The following is a 17,358-nucleotide window of genomic DNA, read 5'->3' on the forward strand; positions in this document are numbered from 1 at the left end:
AGTCTGTGTTGCCCGGGGTAGGGCCAAAATAAACCCTTCCATGTTGGATATTGCTGCAACACATACAATTCTTAGTACAGCATCTATAAGCTCCTATAATTTTGTTACTAATGGCTGGACAAACCTGATTTTTTAATCTACTGGGGGCCAATTGATTCCTTAGATTAGAAGCTCTGCGGAATGTAACCCCTGGGTGCAGAGGCAATACTTCTTTTAAATAGGGATCATTAAGTAATACGGACCAGTGTTTCTTTAGGATACTCCTAATCAACTCGCAATCACAACTAAAAGTAGTGAGAAAATTTGAAGAAAACTTGTCATTATTCTGGTCATCTCTTTTTTGCAGGGTACCCATTTTTCTGATCAAATCAGTCTGTCTAAGATCCTTATTAACCCGAAAAGCTCTCTTAATTGTGGCCAAAGGATATTTCTTGTCCAGAAACCTCTCTCTCAAAATGGAAGCTTGATTCTTAAAATCCTCATCCAAAGTGCAGTTTCTTCTAATTCTTTGGTATTGATTATTGGGTATATTCCGTAACCACTTATCATAATGATTACTGGTAAAATTAATATAACCATTACTATCCACCTTTTTAAAAAATGTTTTGGTGATGATGGCATTATTATTATGTGTAATGGACTAGTCAAGAAAATCAATAGAGATACGATCTATTGTGGGTGAGAAATTCAAGCCCCAGGTATTATTTCCTATATCCTCTAGAAACAGTGAACAATTATTGTCAACATCATCCCAAATGATGAATAAATCATCTATGTATCTTTTGTAGATGATCACATGTTTATAAAATTTTGAAGAGTATATATATTGCATCTCAAAGAGCCCCATCACCAGATTTGCAAAGGTGGGTGCAGCTTTTGAGCCCATCGCTACTCCACAGCATTGACGGTATATAAGATCTTGGAAAGTAAAGAAGTTATTTTCTAGAATAAACGACATACTGTTGAGTAAAAAATCCTTCTGCATTGTCGGCAGACGTTCATCAATCTCTAAAAATTGCTTAAAGCATTCCAATCCTAAATGATGTGAAATATTCGTGTACAATGATGCAATATCCAAAGTGATAAAAAGGAAAGAATCCTTCCAAACAATATCTTTCAGGATCTCTATGAGGTGAGGGGAGTCCCTAAGGTAGCTTCTCAGATTAGTAACATGTATCCTCATCGTGTAATCGACATACGCTGATAAATTCTCTGTAAGGGACCCTATTCCCGAAATAATGGGTCTACCTGGGGGTTGGATAGGCATTTATGAATCTTAGGGAGGTGATAATAAAATGCCATTGTCGGATTCCTTCTTTCCAGAAATTTGTACTCATTTTTGTTGAGAATCCCGATGTCTGATGCTCTTTTGATAAGTGTGTGATAATCTATGATAGAATTATGGTATTCATTGATATCAACAATTTTATAATGTACAGTGTTAGAAAGCATTCTCATTGCTTCCTTAATATAACTGTCTCTATCTTGTATAACAATTCCCCCGCCCTTATCAGCACTACGGATAATGAGGTTACAATTATTTTTTAAGGAAAGAAGGGCCTCTTTTTCTTCCCTAGTAATATTGTTCCTGGGTGGGTTTATATTTTTATTTTTAATAAGCGTCTTGAAATCCTCCAGGACTAAGTCACTGAAGGTTCTCACATGGTGTCCGGCGCTATGTGTAGGATAGAAATTGGATCTTAACTTATACTCTGTATGGAAGAAATCATCTGATGTCACATCTCTATTGGCAGGGATTCAAATTGTCTCTCCAGTAAAGGAGACAAACTCTAGCACAGCGCCACCTATTGGAAGTAGCGATCGGCAGGGACGAATTTATTTATTTGAAAATGCCTGGTAAGGGTAAGTTTTCTGACAAATTTTTGAAAATCAAGAAATAACTCAAAATCATTAGAGGATCTTGCTGGGCAAAACGAGAGCCCTTTCTTTAATACCCTAATCTCATTCTTAGAGAGAGTGTAGCCAGACAAATTAAAAATGCCACTAGTGTCCTCAGTGTCTAAATGCTTTTTTTCTCTTCTTTGTTTGAGCTTGCATCCAGCTCTATTTCCCCTATACCGCTTTTTCTTTCCCCCCCCCCCCTGGGGGTGAGGAAATTGGTGATAGGGACCTGGATATTCCTTGCCAGGGGCAAAAAAGGAACACAGGAATTATTCTCAAGAGTATTATCAATAGTAATCGTTCCTAAATTAGAAAACACTGTTGGTGTAGCCAAGGGGGGTACGGAATCGTTAGGTTCCTCAGAATCTGATGAACCAGGTAGAGGTATGTATTCCTCATGTACTGATATTCCCATGAGATCGATGAAATCATCATCAGGAAGATCATTAGTGGTCCATTTTCTTTATATGATTTTTTTACACATATTTTGGATTTGCAAGCGCTTGTAAGATGTCATGTTTATACATATCATTTTCCATATGTTTTTTATTAGTGGATTTAGTCCATTTTCTTTATATGATTTCTATACACATTTTTCATTATTTTGTATATGCAAATTTTTGTAAGACGTCATGTTTTAATGCAACTTGTTCTTCCCGCTCGTTTTTTTCAAGAGGGATGGTCCTTATGACGTCAATAGGGCTATTTAATGTATGTCTGTAGACACAACTTTAGATTTGATGTCTCTTGGTTCTTCACGGTCCTGAGGAAGGGAGCGGTGCTCCTGAAACGCGTAGACCTATGCCAATAAAGATACGTTAATCTGACGGTTCCAGAAGTGATCTTTGGCGCGGCATTATCACCTATCTCTATTACTCTCTGTTATCTAAGATTACAAGCAGCACTGTGGACCTTGAAACATGTAGGCCCCATTAGTGATCCAGAAGGGAACAAGATGATGATTGAGCAGTTCCTGCAGGGGTTACAATCAGTAGAGGACTGCAAGCAGCTGCGCCTGTGGGCCCTAGAACACCCGGATGTGGACTTTGTTGTTCTAAAGGACCGGGCTATAAAAGCCCTGCAATCCCCTGCGCTCACAGACTCTGCCCCTCATTCCTGGTAAGCCAGTACCTCACTGTTGCAAGTGGAGCCCTCTTCCTTAACCGTGGTAGAGGCTAACAGGCAGGCTGCGCCCACTAGTGCTCCAAATGACTTGTGTTCCCAGGTGCAACAGCTGAGCAAGATTGTGGCCTAAAGTGGTGCATCTCAAGCCAGAACCCAAGCCGGCGGAGAAGATCCAGCTAGCCGACCTCCCGGAGGACGTCTCATTGATTCGAGGAAGGAGGATCCCATCGCCCAGAGGAAGGAGCAGCAATCGCTACGATTCATCTGGACAACCCATCTGCCTTCATTGCAGCAAGACTGACCATTTTACACGAGTGTGTCATTTAAACCGGCAATCCCTGGGGTCAAGGACCACATCCCAGGAATAAGACGACAAGGCCCTGATGACTGGCGTGAGCGGTATGAGGGAGGACGACCCGTTCTGTCCATTACCCTGGACGGAATTCCCACCTCTGCATTATTGGACACTGGCTCGCAGGTAGAAACCATACCGTATGTACTCTATAAGAGATTCTGGTCAGATACTGAGCTCACCCATTTGGACGCGGGCCTCACTATTTACGCTGTTAATGGATTACCAGTGATTGGCTTTAAGGAGGTAACCATAAAAGTGGGGAGGGTGGAGTTAAAAGGCCAAGGATTGATTGTAGTTGAAACTGACATCAATGATAAGAATAAAAGATGATTTGGGGTACAAATGTGATTGAAAATTGTCTGGGGGAAGTGTTGCTCTTACTCCAACAGATCGCTGAAACTATAGGTGCTGAGCAACAGAGGGTCCTGCAAAGAGAAATCAGAGCCCTCCTGCAGAGACAACAGGTAAACCTATTTGGTGGGGAAATTGGTAATGTATGGTTAATAGACTCCGGTCCTATTGTGATGCACCCACGAAGTGAAATGATGATATAGTGTCGGGCGGCAATAGACCTCAATGGGAAAGATTACCAGGCAATGGCGTAGCCCATATACTCAGAAAATTGGTCTACCATCTTGACAGCCAGGGGGGTGGTTGATGTTCACAAGGGAAGAGTGCCCGTGCGAGTATTAAATTGTGGGGAGGAGGAATCCAAATTGCGCAGGTACGCTACCATTGCCAAACTGTTCACTGTCACAGATGATTCTATCCAGGCAGTAGAATCCCTGACCCCATCAGAACAGGCAGAAGATATCCCCAAGAGGGTTGGTATCAGGAACTGCATGTAGGTACTGATTCCACTCCGTCACACCAGAAACTTGGAGTCTACCAGAGAGTGCAGGAATACGAACAAGTTTTCAGTAAGCATCCACTAGACTTTGGGAGGATAAAAGGGGTACATCATCACATACCCACAGGAGATCATCCTCCTATCAAAGAAAGATACAGACCTATACCACCAACTCACTATCAGTGTGCCAAGGAGATGTTGAGGAACATGAAGGAGGCTGGGGTTATTAGAGATAGTTGTAACCTCTGGGAAGCTCCACTGGTTCTAGTCAAAAAGAAGGATGGCACCATGAAGATGTGTGTGGACTATAGGCAAATCAATTGAATAACTCACAAGGATGCTTATCCGCTACCCCACATAGAGGAATCGCTGGCTGCATTGAAGGCTGCTAACTACTTCTCTACCCTAGATCTTACCAGTGGCTATTGGCAGGTCTCTGTCGCAGAAGAGGATCGGGAGAAGACTGCATTCGCCACACCGATGGGCCTGTGTGAGTTCAATAGCATGCCGTTTGGACTGTGCAATGCACCGGGAATGTTCCAAAGACTAATGAAATGCTGCCTGGGACACCGCAACTTCGAGACAGTATTGCTCTACCTGGATAATGTTATTGTGTACTCGAAGACCTACGAGGAACATCTTGAACATATAGCAGAGGTATTTGAAGCATTGTCAAAGTACGGAATGAAGTTGAAACCATCAAAGTGTCATCTGTTAAAACCCAAGGTTCAGTATCTCGGGCACATGGTCAGTGCAGAAGGAGTGGCACCAGACCCAGAAAAGAATACAACAATCAAGAACTGGCCAAGACTGACCACCGTCAAAGAGGTACATCAGTTCTTGGGCCTGTTAGGATACTACAGAAGTTCATAAAGGGCTATATGAAGATGGCAGCACCTTTGCAAGAACTCTTGGTAGGCCAGGCAAATACAGTCATATGAAAAAGTTTGGGCACCCCTATTAATGTTAACCTTTTTTCTTTATAACAATTTGGGTTTTTGCAACAGCTATTTCAGTTTCATATATCTAATAACTGATGGACTGAGTCATATTTCTGGATTGAAATGAGGTTTATTGTACTAACAGAAAATTTGCAATCTGCATTTAAACTAAATTTGACAGGTGCATAAGTATGGGCACCTCAACATAAAAGTGACATTAGTATTTTGTAGATCCTCCTTTTGCAAATATCACAGCCTCTAGTCGCTTTCTGTAGCTTTTAATGAGTTGCTGGATCCTGGATGAAGGTATTTTTGACCATTTCTGTTTACAAAACAATTCCAGTTCAGTTAAGTTTGATGGTCGCCGAGCATGGACAGCACGCTTCAAATCATTCCACAGATTTTCAATGATATTCAGGTCTGGGGACTGGGATGGCCATTCCAGAACATTGTAATTGTTCCTCTGCAAGAATGCCTGAGTAGAAGTCTCATTTCACCAGCACGCAGCTCGGAGACGGCGAGCAGCTCAGCAGAAACCGGCAAAGGATAACCGCAGTGCAGAAACCATGTCTAAGGGACCAGCAGTCGGCATCGATCTTGGCACCACCTACTCCTGCGTGGGCGTCTTCCAGCATGGCAAGGTGGAAATCATTGCCAATGACCAGGGCAATAGGACCACTCCCAGCTACGTGGCCTTCACCGACACAGAGAGGCTGATCGGTGATGCTGCCAAGAATCAAGTCGCCATGAACCCCACCAACACAGTTTTCGATGCCAAGCGACTGATCGGCCGCAGGTTTGAAGACTCCGTTGTGCAGTCTGACATGAAGCACTGGCCGTTCAATGTAATAAGTGACAGCGGCAGACCCAAGGTCCAAGTGGAGTACAAAGGAGAGTGCAAGTCCTTCTACCCAGAAGAAATCTCCTCCATGGTGTTGACAAAGATGAAGGAGATTGCAGAAGCTTACCTCGGCAAGACTGTGACCAATGCTGTGATCACCGTCCCTGCCTACTTCAATGATTCCCAGCGTCAGGCGACAAAGGATGCCGGCACAATTTCTGGCCTCAATGTCCTGCGTATCATTAACGAGCCGACCGCTGCCACAATCGCCTATGGATTGGACAAAAAGGTTGGTGCAGAAAGGAACGTGCTGATCTTTGATCTGGGTGGCGGCACTTTCGATGTGTCCATCCTGACCATTGAAGACGGTATCTTTTGAAGTGAAGTCGACCGCTGGCGACACCCCCATACTTTGCACTGACGAGGGGCAAGCACCCCGAAACACCGTGTCTGCAAATTGGTATTCTGATCTGGCTTATATATCCTGAGTCATATTGCAAAGGATTGTTGAAAATCCACTTGTGACTTTTAGGATCGCTACTTCCAATAGGTGGCGCTGTGCTAGAGTTTGTCTCCTTTACTAGAGAGACAATTTGAGTAGATTTGGAGCGGTGTTTTGGATCATTGACTTGCTGAAATATCCCTCCCCTGCGTAACTTCAACTTCGTCACTGATTCTTGCACATTATTGTCAAGAATTTGCTGATACTGAGTTGAATCCATGCGACCCTCAACTTTAACAAGATTCCCGGTGCCGGCCTTGGCCACACAGCCCTAAAGCATGATGGAACCTCCACCAAATTTTACTGTGGGTAGCAAGTGCTTTTCTTGGAGTGTTTTTTTGCCTCCATGCATAACGCCTTGTTGTACGACCAAACAACTCAATCTTTGTTTCATCAGTCCAAAGGACCTTCTTCCAAAATGTAACTGGCTTGTCCAAATGTGCTTTTGCATACCTCAGGCGACTCTGTTTGTGGCGTGCTTGCAGAAACTGCTTATTTCACATCAGTCTCCCATACAGCTTCTCCTTGTGCAACGTGCGCTGTATTGTTGACTGATGCACAGTGACACCATCTGCAGCAAGATGATGCTGCAAGTCTTTGGAGGTGGTCTGTGGATTGTCCTTGACTGTTCTCACCATTCTTCTCTGCCTTTCTGATATTTTTCTTGGCCTGCCACTTCTGGGCTTAACAAGAACTGTGCCTGTGTTCTTCCATTTCCTTACTATGTTCCTCACAGTGGAAACTGACAGTTTAAATCTCTGAGACAACTTTTTGTATCCTTCCCCTGAACAACTATGTTGAATAATCTTTGTTTTCAGATCATTTGAGAGTTGTTTTGAGGAGCCCATGATGCCACTCTTCATAGGAGATTCAAATAGGAAAACAACTTGCAAGTGGCCACCTTAAATACCTTTTCTCATGATTGGATACACCTGCCTATAAAGTTCAAAGCTCAATGAGGTTACAAAACCAATTTAGCGCTTCAGTAAGTCAGTAAAAAGTAGTTAGGAGTGTTCAAAACAATAAATTGATAAGGGTGCCCATACTTATGCACCTGTCAAATTTAGTTTAAATGCAGATTGCACATTTTCTGTTAGTACAATAAACCTCATTTCAATCCAGAAATATTACTGAGTCTATCATTTATTAGATATATGAAACTGAAAAAGCTGTTGCAAAACCCCGAATTGTTTATAATGAAAAAAGGTTAACATTAACAGGAGTGCCCAAACTTTTTCATATGACTGTAAGGGCAAGACTTCTGATCCTCCATTTGAACATTTGAATGGGGTGAAGGAGAGAAGAATTCCTTCAGACAGATGAAGTGGACCCTGACTGGTGACGAGATCCTGGCTATCCTGACTACAATCTACCCTTTGTGCTGTATACTGATGCCAGCAATGTGGGACTGGGAGCCATGCTATCTCAAGTGCAGAATGGCAAAGAAAGAGTGATTGCCTACACAAGCAGGAAGCTCTGTCCTACCGAGAGGAACCATGAAAACTACAGCTCCTTCAAGTTAGAGCTCCTGGCCTTGGTCTGGGCTGTCACTAAGTGGTTTAAACACTATGTGGCAGCCGTGAAGTTCACAGTCTTTGCAGACAATAACCCCCTGACCCATCTGAATACGTCAAAGTTAGGTGCACTGGAGCAACGTTGGATGGCCCGGCTAGCAAACTATGATTTCACCATCAAGTATCGGGCTGGTCGCATGAACGCCAATGCGGATGCATTATTCAAAATGCCTCACCTATCAGATGAGAGAGAAGACGTAGATGAACTAGAGGAGATCGAGTTGTCAGCTTTCCACCACCACAGTGCTTCTCAGAACCAGCAGTCTTGTAGCAAGCGCCAGAAGACTGCATTGGACCCGCTGTTACGGTTGCTGCGAGCGCTGGAGACTAAGTCCAGATTTCTTGCTACTGCACATGTGCGAGCGCTGGGGACTAAGTCCAGATTTCTTGCTACTGCACATGTGCGAGCGCCGGAGACTAAGTCCAATCTTGGAGCCATTGCACATGTGCGGGTGACATCATCGCTGACACGAGGTCACATGTCTCTGACACCTTCTATGCCGATTGGTCGCTGGTCATGTGCTTGTGACGTCTTGCTCGGTGATAGGCCAGCATGACGTCACTCCTGTCGTTCTGGCAGCGGATTGGCTCTGGTATCCTCCATCTTGGATGAGGCACAGAGTCTATATAAGACCCTGACACACGCCGCATGGTGCTCAGTCCTCTTGGTTCATGCATATGAGTAGACGCTCTGTGCGCGTTCCTCTAGGCATTCCTCTGTCTATGCTAGGTGAGCGCTACCGGCAGGGTAGCGTTCTTATACCTTACAGCTTCGGCTGCTGTCCGTATCCTTACCTCTTAGGGGAGCGGACATAGGCAGGTGCCTGAGGCACATGGTCTGGCTGGGCCTTGTGATTCTACTCGTAGGTGGACGTTGCCGCTAGGGTAACGTTCCTTATACTGCGTCTGGCAGTTGTTCGTATCCTCGCACACTAGGGGAGCGAACAGAGGTAGGAGCTTTGTGCGGCTTACGCTGCTGTTCGTCTCTTTTGCACCACTAGAAGAGCGGACCTAGGTAGGTGCCATTTCGCACACATTGCCTTTGTCTCTGTGATTATTAACAGAGATCATTCCACACACCCTCCAAGTAAGGGAGGAATTGCTTTACTTACTTATTATATCCTTCTGTGAGTTACCAGAGGTATTGCACTCTGCCATAGTCTGCAGCAAAGTCTTTGCACGGTGGACCCTGACTGTCTGATACTCCTTTCGGTTATTATCAGACAGCTCCCCGTAACATTAGGACTGAGCCAAGGGTCTGGCAGTTATGGCAGAATATCAGCAGTTACACCGTTACATACAAGTACTTGAGTCACGGCTCAAGAGTATAGAGGATAAACCTCAGACCATGGTGACATCTGCACATGATCCTCGACTTGCTCTGCCAAACAGATATTCTGGCGATGCCAGATCATGTCGTGGTTTCATTAGTCAGTGTCAGATACACCTAGAGGTCAACTCTTCTCGCTTCTCTACGGAGAGGTCCAGAGTAGGCTTTATCATCTCCTTACTTCAGGACAAAGCCTTAGAATGGGCGACTCCCCTATGGGAGCGCTCTGATGTGGTTACTCTGAGACATCAAGACTTTCTTGATGCTCTTAAGGCGGTATTCATGGGTCCGCAGGTTACCCATGATGCGGCCCTGAGACTGTTAGATCTATCTCAGGGTTCGTTATCCACTAGTTCTTATGCCATTGCTTTTAGAACTCTGGTGGCAGAACTAGATTGGCCAGAGAAGGTGTTGATTCCTATCTTCTGGAGAGGGTTGGTAGGCTATGTCAAGGATGCCCTTGCTACTCGTGAGGTCCCTGCTTCTCTGGAGGACTTGATCACAGTAGCAACGAGGATCGATGTACGCCATAAGGAACGTAGACTCGAGGTCTCTTCCTCACGCCCTAAGCATCGGGCTATTCCAGTTGTTGAGGGTCCACTACCATCTTCCTCAGCATCTGAAACATCTCCCACTCCTATGGAGTTAGGTCATACGTTCTCCAGACTACGCAAGTCTGGTCCTCCTATATGTTACGTATGTCGTCAGGCTGGGCACTATGCCAACAAGTGTCCTAGTCGTCAGGGAAACTCCCTGGCCTAGTAACCATTAGAGGGGGGTTACTAGAGACGTCTTCTGCACCCTCTAAGTGTTGTATCCCAGGTCAGCTCTCGTTATCTGAGAATACATGGCCTATTATGGCTTTTGTGGATTCCGGAGCTGACGGGATTTTTGTGTCCTCAGGATTTGTAAAGGGACACAATATTCCCTCTATCATGTTAGAGGCGCCTATTCCTGTCCGTGTTGTTAATGGAACTATGTTGTCTGACTCCATTACATTGAGGACAGTTCCCTTGCGCCTTTCCCTGTCTCAGGGTCACATAGAGGAGATTTCTTTTCTTGTTTTGCCTGAGGGTATAGACGACGTCCTTCTGGGTCTTCCATGGCTTCGGACTCATGCTCCTCACATTGACTGGGAGTCTGACAGCATTATTAGTTGGGGTTCGAAATGTCAGTCCCGATGTCTTCCCTTACCACCTAAAGTCGTTGCGGTTGCATCAACTGATCTCTCTCCCATACCTACACCCTATTTGGATTTCGCTGACGTGTTCTCCAAACAGGGTGCTGAGGTTCTTCCACCCCATAGGCCGTATGACTGTGCCATAGACCTTATCCCAGGTTCGGTTCCACCTAAAGGCAGGGTTTACCCCCTGTCGATACCTGAGTCGGAGGCCATGTCGACCTATATAAGAGAGAGTTTAGAGAAGGGGTTCATTCGTAAGTCTGTCTCTCCCGCGGGAGCTGGGTTTTTCTTTGTTCGGAAGAAAGAGGGTGATTTGTGTCCCTGCATAGATTACAGGGGTCTCAACGCAATCACAATAAAGAACAAATACCCATTACCTTTAATTTCGGAGCTCTTTGACAGACTGAGAGGAGCTCAAGTTTTTACGAAGTTGGATCTGCGGGGTGCGTATAACTTGGTACGAATTCGAAAGGGTGACGAATGGAAGACCGCTTTTAACACCCGAGACGGTCACTATGAATACCTCGTCATGCCTTTTGGGTTATGTAATGCACCCGCAGTATTTCAGGACTTCGTAAACGATGTGTTCAGGGATTTACTGTTATCCTCAGTAGTGGTGTATCTGGACGACATCCTGATTTTTTCTCCTGATCTGGAGACTCATCGTCAGAATGTCGTTCGTGTCCTTTCCCGTTTAAGGCAGCACTCATTGTTTGCTAAACTCAAGAAATGTGTATTCGAGCAGTCCTCATTGGCTTTTTTGGGTTACATTATCTCACAAGAGGGTCTGGCTATGGATCCTGCGAAGCTCTCTGCTGTCCTGCAATGGTCCGAACCTCATTCCTTGAAGGCGGTGCAACGCTTCTTAGGATTCATAAATTATTACAGGCAGTTCATACCCCATTTTTCTACTTTGGTGGCCCCTTTGGTGGCCTTGACTAAGAAAGGTGCTAATCCCAAAGCCTGGTCTACTGAGACATCTCAGGCTTTTGAGGCAGTAAAAAGACACTTTTCAACTGCTCCCGTTCTTCAAAGACCCGATGAGAATAAGCCCTTCCTCTTAGAGGTTGATGCCTCTTCAGTGGGTGCTGGTGCGGTCTTGTATCAAAAGAACGGTGCAGGTAGAAAAAGGCCGTGTTTCTTCTTTGCTAAAACCTTTTCACCGGCAGAGAGAAACTATACCATTGGGGATAGGGAACTGCTCGCCTTGAGATTAGCCTTGGAGGAGTGGCGTCACTTGCTGGAAGGAGCGAAACATCCTTTCCAGGTCTATACTGACCATAAGAATCTGACGTACTTACAAACCGCTCAGCGTCTGAATCCTCGCCAAGCCCGCTGGTCCTTGTTTTTCTCCCGCTTTCACTTCTCCATCAACTATCTGTCTGGGAGTAAGAATAACAAGGCAGACGCCCTGTCTCGCTCTATGCTTTCTACCCAGGAAGAGATTGACGAACCTCGTCTTATCCTTCCCTCCAGGGTTTTTCATACGCTCTCCCCTGTGACGTTAGACCAAATCCCACCGGGCAAGACCTTTGTTCCGCCTGATCGACAGAATGATATACTGTCATGGGCCCACACCTCAAAGGTGGGTGGGCATTTTGGTATTAGGCGGACACGAGAGTTACTGGAGAGGTGGTATTGGTAGCCACACTTAGCCAGCCACGTCAAGAGATATGTCGGTTCCTGCTACTCGTGTGCTCGCAACCGTCCATTACGGCAGAGACCGGCTGGGCTCTTGTATCCTTTACCAGTGCCAGATAGACCATGGGAGGTGGTAGGCATGGACTTTGTGGGTGATCTTCCATGTTCACAGGGACATAGATTTGTGTGGGTCATTACGGAACATTTCTCCCGGATGGTTCATCTCGTACCGTTATCGAGAATCCCATCTTCCAGGGTACTAGCCAAACTATTCCTCAAGCATGTCTTTAGGCTTCACGGGATGCCAGATCGTATCATTTGTGATAGAGGCCCGCAATTTACTTCCCGTTTCTGGCGAGATCTTTGTAGCCTTCTGCAAATTGAGTTGAATCTCTCTTCGGCATACCATCTGGAGACTAATGGTTTGGTTGAGCGTACCAATCAATCTATGATTATATACCTTCGACACTTTGTTGCTGAGAACCACGATAACTGGTCCTCCCTCCTACCCTGGGCAGAATTTGCCCTTAACAATTCGCTGGCTGAGGCCACTGGGCAGACACCGTTCGTACTCAATAATGGGCAACACCCTAGGGTACCGGTACCGTTTCCCGCTGCTGCACCTCCTCCTCTTGTGGCCGACTGGGCAACTAATGCCAGAGAGGTTTGGGATCGGACTCAAGAGTCGATCCAAGCAGCTAAGGACCGTATGAAGACGGTGTCCGATCGGTTTCGTCGCCCCCGGCTCCTGTCTTTTCTCCAGGGGACTTTGTGTGGCTCTCTGCAAAACACGTGAGACTTAGAGTGAGCTCTGTCAAATTTGCTCCTCGCTTCCTGGGTCCTTATGAGGTTCTTCGACAGGTAAATCCTGTAGTCTATCAATTGAAGTTACCTGTCCATCTTAGGATTCATGACAAATTCCATGTCTCACTGCTAAAGCCGGCTATTTTACCTCACGCTCGTGAAGTGCACTCTCCTGCCTCTGATTCCTCTCGCTCTAGCTATGAGGTACGAGCCATAGTTGGTTCTAAGATGGTTAGAGGGCGCAGGTTCTTCGTGATAGATTGGGAGGGCTATGGCCAGGAACATCGCTCTTGGGAGCCTGAGGAGGCTGTCCATGCTCCCGACTTAGTTGCCGATTACCTGCGTCGCCGGGAGGGGGGCCCTTGAGGGGGAGGTACTGTTACGGTTGCTGCGAGCGCTGGAGACTAAGTCCAGATTTCTTGCTACTGCACATGTGCGAGCGCTGGAGACTAAGTCCAGATTTCTTGCTACTGCACATGTGCGAGCGCTGGGGACTAAGTCCAGATTTCTTGCTACTTCACATGTGCGAGCGCCGGAGACTAAGTCCAATCTTGGAGCCATTGCACATGTGCGGGTGACATCATCGCTGACACGAGGTCACATGTCTCTGACACCTTCTATGCCGATTGGTCGCTGGTCATGTGCTTGTGACGTCTTGCTCGGTGATAGGCCAGCATGACGTCACTCCTGTCGTTCTGGCAGCGGATTGGCTCTGGTGTCCTCCATCTTGGATGAGGCACAGAGTCTATATAAGACCCTGACACACGCCGCATGGTGCTCAGTCCTCTTGGTTCATGCATATGAGTAGACGCTCTGTGCGCGTTCCTCTAGGCATTCCTCTGTCTATGCTAGGTGAGCGCTACCGGCAGGGTAGCGTTCTTATACCTTACAGCTTCAGCTGCTGTCCGTATCCTTACCTCTTAGGGGAGCGGACATAGGCAGGTGCCTGAGGCACATGGTCTGGCTGGGCCTTGTGATTCTACTCGTAGGTGGATGTTGCCGCTAGGGTAACGTTCCTTATACTGCGTCTGGCAGTTGTTCGTATCCTCGCACACTAGGGGAGCGAACAGAGGTAGGAGCTTTGTGCGGCTTACGCTGCTGTTCGTCTCTTTTGCACCACTAGAAGAGCGGACCTAGGTAGGTGCCATTTCGCACACATTGCCTTTGTCTCTGTGATTATTAACAGAGATCATTCCACACACCCTCCAAGTAAGGGAGGAATTGCTTTACTTACTTATTATATCCTTCTGTGAGTTACCAGAGGTATTGCACTCTGCCATAGTCTGCAGCAAAGTCTTTGCACGGTGGACCCTGACTGTCTGATACTCCTTTCGGTTATTATCAGACAGCTCCCCGTAACACCCGCTACCTCATCATGGATGGAAAGAGACACAGAACAGTGACCCTGCGGTTAGACTGGTCAGAGAATTGATAGCCCAACCAGGTTCACGCCTAGGTCCTGATGCTCCACAGGAAGCTCAACAGCTGTGGAAGGAGAGGAGTACATCCATCGAGGTAAACTGTGCAGAAGCGTTACCAACCCTAAAACCCAAGAAAGGGTATGTCAAGTGGTAATACCCAAAAACCATGTCCAGATGGTGCTGGATGCTTAGCACAATCGAGCATGACACGTCGGATGGAAGACGTTAGAAGCATTGCTGCATGATCGGTACTACTGGGTTGGAATGAGAACCAAAAAAACACCAAAAAGGAGCCAAGACAAATGATATGTGCACACACAGAATGTGGTGAGCCTTCCTCATAAAGATGGCTGCAGCCGAGGTGCAAGATGCTGATGTCACAGCCACTCAACCTCCACACTAGGGGGGATGGGCGGCTGCTTAGCATAAGACATGCACACTAATAAGGCTTGCACTGGGAGCCCATCATATAATGAGTGAAATGCACAATGGGAATGAGAACCACCATAGAAAAATTTTGCAGAAACTGTGGTCCTTGCGCTCTGAGGAGGAAAGATCGTAACAGCCAAAGAGCACCACTGCGACCCATTGTCACCAAGCAGCCCTTGGAAATTGTAGCCCTGGACCATGTGAGGCTAACAACCTAGTCGAACAGGCTATACATATGCTCTCACCATGGTAGATCATTGAAGGACTTGACAGCGAGAACTGCAGCAAAAACCTTTCAGGCTTACTTTTGTAGACCTGATGGATACCCAGAACAGGTATTGACAGATCAAGGTCCAGCCTTTGAAGCAGAAATATTCCAAGAGTTCTGTAATCTATATGGCTGTAAAAAGATCTGCACTACACCTTACCATCCGCAAACTAACAGTATGTGTGAGAAGATGAATCATTTAGTCATCAACCTGTTGAAAACACTGTCATTAGAAGAAAGGAACATGTGGCCAAAAAAGTTACCTGACTTAGTGGACATGTACAATAACATTCCTGTGAGTTCAACAAACTGCACACCAGCGTATCTGATGAGAGCAAGACCTGGAAGATTGCCAGTAGATCTTGAAATAGGAGTTGTTATTCCAGAAATCAATTCGTAAGATGCTGATTGGGTCTCTAATCTCCAAGCACAGTATAAAAGAATACAAGAATGTGTTGAAAAAACGTGAATCAAAGTCGAGAAAAACAAGAGAAGGATTACAACAAGAACGCACAAGATATTTCCTTAACATCTGGAGAAATAGTTCTAAAAAGAAAAAGGAAAGTGCATAAACTTGATGATCAATGGGAAGCAGGACCCTACACTGTGCTACCTTCTAATTCTGATAATAAGAAAACTTGCTTAATCAGCAAAGATTAAGGAAAAACTTCATCAACAGCCTCAAGGGATCATTTGAAGAGATGCCCACAACCATTGAAACTTCAAGAAGAAGTAGCCTGTATACCTCAAGTATCAGAGAAGAAAGAAAAGGTGATACATACAATACTTGGAGACTTTCTTGAGAATTGGCCTCAGTACAATGGAGCCATAATAGTGCCAGTAATAAAGTTCCAATAACCAGTGGAAGAACCAGTTCAAGTTTCAGAAGAGTCTACAAACAGTGAATCCGTCAGTTCAACAAGAAGACGCAGACAATTACCTAGTCTACCTACAAACAGTAGTGGGACACTTGCCATTTGACACGAGAATGCAACAGGGATCAGCAAGCAAAAAGTGCATATATTTCAGAGCATTTTTCCTGGCAACCATACAGTATTTGCAGCAGATTTGTCTGCTGCATATCCTGAATGTGTGCACATACCCTATCTATTTACAGGGCGACAATATTTATAAAAAGAAAAAAAAAACTTCAAACATTCCAAAAATTCTAGTGAAAAATTAGGAAATACATCTAAGGTGAAACAAAGTTGTTCAATTGAATGTTTTATCGTAAACCACAGACATTTGTGACCTGTAGAGATTATGTATCACTATGTATATAAATTTAGGTGTTTAAAAGGCAAATAAACTGAGAGTGCTCTTAAGAAATGTGATGCAAATCAGTTTCTCACAGTAAGAAACTTAAAATAAACTATAAAGAATGTTTTAGTAAAAGCATATTTACCAGTCAATATGATGACCCATGAAGGTCAAGTCGTTAAATAAAATATAAAGTATGACACGGGTATAATAAAAAAAATCACTGTAAACTTAATGATACATTACTACCATTGTAAACTCATGAAGATACTGAAGTCTAAAAAAGTGCAATATTTTACATAGATTTTATAGCTTGTCATACAACACACCTGTCACGTCTACACCAGAGTTCACTCCAGCGACTTCTGCTTCAATCACCAGACACCGCCGTATTCCTGCCATGGGCAGTGTTGGTGATTGGGGGAGTCAGTGGCTCTGGTGGGCGGAGGCGCCTCTCATCCATTAAGCTGGGTTTCACTAGGGCCTGCAGTACCACTGGCTGACTGTGGTGTGTCTTCCTGCGGAAGTCACCACCTTTCAGCCAGGGCCTATTGGAAGGCGCCACACCCTTCTTATTCCTCCTCCAGTCAGCTGGTAGCTGCCAGATATAGTCTTGTAGTTTACTGTTGCTGCCTGGTTCATATCCTGCTTTGTAGTATTGAATCCCGTATTTTGACCTCTGCCTGTTCTCTGACCACTATCTTGCCTTTCGATTTTGTCCCTATCTCCTGGTTTTGACCCTGCCTGGCGACTACTCTTCTCCAGATTGCAGCCTTTCATAGGCAGCAACCTCCTCGGCCCTGTGTAATTCCAAATCCATGTACAGAGGTTAAAGGATTTCTGGGGCCTCGGGATCCTGCTTAGTGGGCGATTAGCCTTTAGTCTGTCCGAGACAGCCATCCTGTGTCTGTGGTCCCGGCAGACGTCACAAC

The 17,358-nt window shown here is 45.4% G+C and overlaps 1 pseudogene; it reads left to right on the plus strand.

Moving 5' to 3' along the window:
* The first annotated feature begins 5,667 nt into the window (after window positions 1-5,667).
* On the plus strand, window positions 5,668-6,393 carry LOC142314312 (heat shock cognate 71 kDa protein pseudogene; annotated as a pseudogene).
* The last annotated feature ends 10,965 nt before the right edge of the window (window positions 6,394-17,358 follow it).

The sequence above is a fragment of the Anomaloglossus baeobatrachus genome, chromosome 1, assembly GCF_048569485.1.
Source record: "Anomaloglossus baeobatrachus isolate aAnoBae1 chromosome 1, aAnoBae1.hap1, whole genome shotgun sequence".
NCBI lineage: Eukaryota > Metazoa > Chordata > Amphibia > Anura > Aromobatidae > Anomaloglossus > Anomaloglossus baeobatrachus.